This window comes from Alosa pseudoharengus, unplaced genomic scaffold (assembly GCF_046254945.1).
Source record: "Alosa pseudoharengus isolate Yale_2024_CS ecotype anadromous, Long Island Sound unplaced genomic scaffold, YU_APseudo_1.1 YU_APseudo_1.1_scf_176, whole genome shotgun sequence".
NCBI classification, from domain to species: domain Eukaryota; kingdom Metazoa; phylum Chordata; class Actinopteri; order Clupeiformes; family Clupeidae; genus Alosa; species Alosa pseudoharengus.
Genome location: NW_027468646.1, coordinates 42,501 through 45,616, shown reverse-complemented (window position 1 = coordinate 45,616; position 3,116 = coordinate 42,501).

Genomic DNA, 3,116 nt, shown 5'->3' with positions numbered 1-3,116 from the left:
GATAACGTTTATAACTGAATAATGATATTTTATATTAGCACATTACATGCTTTTAAACGATAACGCTTATAACTGAATAATGATATTTTATATTAGCACATTACATGCTTTTAAACGATAACGCTTATAACTGAATAATGATATTTTATATAAGCACATTACATGCTTTTAAACGATAACGCTTATAACTGAATAATGATATTTTATATAAGCACATTACATGCTTTTAAACGATAACGTTAATAACTGAATAATTATATTTTATATTAGCACATTACATGCTTTTAAATGATAACATTTATAACAGAATAATGATATTTTACATTAATATATTACATGCTTTTAGAATAATAATATTTTATATTAGCACATTATATGCTTTTAAACGATAACGTTTATAACAGAATAATGATATTTTATATTAGCATATTACATGCTTTTAGAATATGATATTTTATATTAGCACATTACATGCTTTTAAACGATAACGTTTATAACTGAATAATGATATTTTATATTAGCACATTACATGCTTTTAAACGATAACGTTTATAACTGAATAATGATATTTTATATTAGCATATTACATGCTTTTAAACGATAACGTTTATAACTGAATAATGATATTTTATATTAGCACATTACATGCTTTTAAACGATAACGCTTATAACTGAATAATGATATTTTATATTAGCACATTACATGCTTTTAAACGATAACGCTTATAACTGAATAATGATATTTTATATAAGCACATTACATGCTTTTAAACGATAACGCTTATAACTGAATAATGATATTTTATATAAGCACATTACATGCTTTTAAACGATAACGTTAATAACTGAATAATTATATTTTATATTAGCACATTACATGCTTTTAAATGATAACATTTATAACAGAATAATGATATTTTACATTAATATATTACATGCTTTTAGAATAATAATATTTTATATTAGCACATTATATGCTTTTAAACGATAACGTTTATAACAGAATAATGATATTTTATATTAGCATATTACATGCTTTTAGAATATGATATTTTATATTAGCACATTACATGCTTTTAAACGATAACGTTTATAACAGAATGATAATATTTTATATTAGCATATTACATGCTTTTAAACAATAACGTTTATAACAGAATAATGATACATTTTATTAGCACATTACACAACTGAATAATGATAATTTATATTATCACATTACATGCTTTTAAACAATATCGTTTATAACTGAATAATGATATTTTATATTAACACATTACATGCTTTTAAACGATAACGTTTATAACTGAATAGTGATATTTTATATTAGAATATTACATGCTTTTAAACGATAACATTTATAACAAAATAATGATATTTTATATTAGCATATTACATGCTTTTAAAAAACGTTTATAACAGAATAATGATATTTTATATTAGCACATTACATGCTTTTAAACGATAACGTTTATAACTGAATAATGATATTTTATATTAGCACATTACATGCTTTTAAACGATAACATTTATAACTGAATAATGATATTTTATATTAGCACATTACATGCTTTTAAACGATAACGTTTATCACAGAATAATGATATTTTATATTAGCATATTACATGCTTTTAAACAACGTTTATAACAGAAGCCATCAAAGAGGGACGTGCATGATCCATAGTGGTACAAGCACATGGTAATTTAAAGGTTGGTGTAAAATAAATAATTATCTCCAAACAAAGTTTTTTGTCATGTCGTTGTTTTACATGGCTTCCTAATGTTATTAGGTCAGTCAGATAAATAGTTAAACATAAAATATTACTATTGTACGTTTGCCTCCTAAACTCAAGATGCTTCCGACACTTTCAACATTGTAGTAGGCTACAACGTCCACTGGGGGTGCATTGTGAATATAGGAGCTGATTTTAAGTGTCTTTGAAGGCAGCAAGGTGGCATAACATGGCAAAAGTTGATCTCCTACCAAACTGCTTTTTAAACTGCTTTCCCATGTGCCAGCCCCTTCAGTTATAGAGATTAATTAACAGAGATCAAAACCTGATCTCCTACCGAACTGCTTTTTAAACTTCTTTCCCATGTGCCAGCCCCTTCAATTATAGAGATTAATTAACCGAGATCAAGGACAGGGCAAATGAAACTGAAACGATGGAGAAGTTTAACCAGCTTTAACATAAGCGAGTTGTAGGCCTGCTTTAACATTAGCGAGTTGTATTTGTGTGTAGTATAAGCCTGCTTTCAGGCCAATTCCAACAGAAAGTGATGTATCGTTTGCGTAGCAGACGTTATAGAGAGACAAAGTCATGCCCTTCTACTTCTGGTCCATGGAGAAGTCTTTCAGAGACGAATGACCATCGCAGAAAGTGCATCATATCAAAGGGACAAACTAATGACTGTCGCAGGAAGTGCATCATATCAAAGGGACACACGAATGACCGTCTCAGGAAGTGCATCATATCAAAGGGACACACGAATGACCGTCTCAGGAAGTGCATCATATCAAAGGGACATCAGACCCTATTGTAACAGCTGGACTGTGGCTATACTGCAGGCTCAGAAAAAGTTAGAAATTAAGTTTGACTCGGGTACATTTACAAAAAGACCCTAGGTTGCATTTTGGCGAGAGTTACCCTTTAATAAATAAAATAATATATGCGAATAACGCTGTGAAATGCTTTATTCTCCATAAACAGTAAAGTAAATTATGTGCCTACTTCCGGAATCTCACTTCCGGTATGACGCATTTTGACGTGTTTGACGTCACTTCTCGTCTGACGGCCTCTAAATGACTGGTCCATGGAACCTATCTTAACCCCTACTGGGTCCATGGGACCTATCTTTTCAGGTATGAACAGGTGGCAATGGAGAGATAACAATTATTTTTTGGTCCTGTTCGAACTGTGTCATGAATTTCACATATGAGGTGTGTAAATTTAAAACATAATTTCTCACGTTAAGAAAGTACTGTTGTTCGCTAGACTGCAAAAGTTGTGTTGGTTTTGTGTGAATATGCTCTGTCACTTAACAGTAGTTAATGTAGTCTATAGACAAACACACCTTACCTGATGTGTTTCATCGGCAAGGGAAGCCCAAGTAAG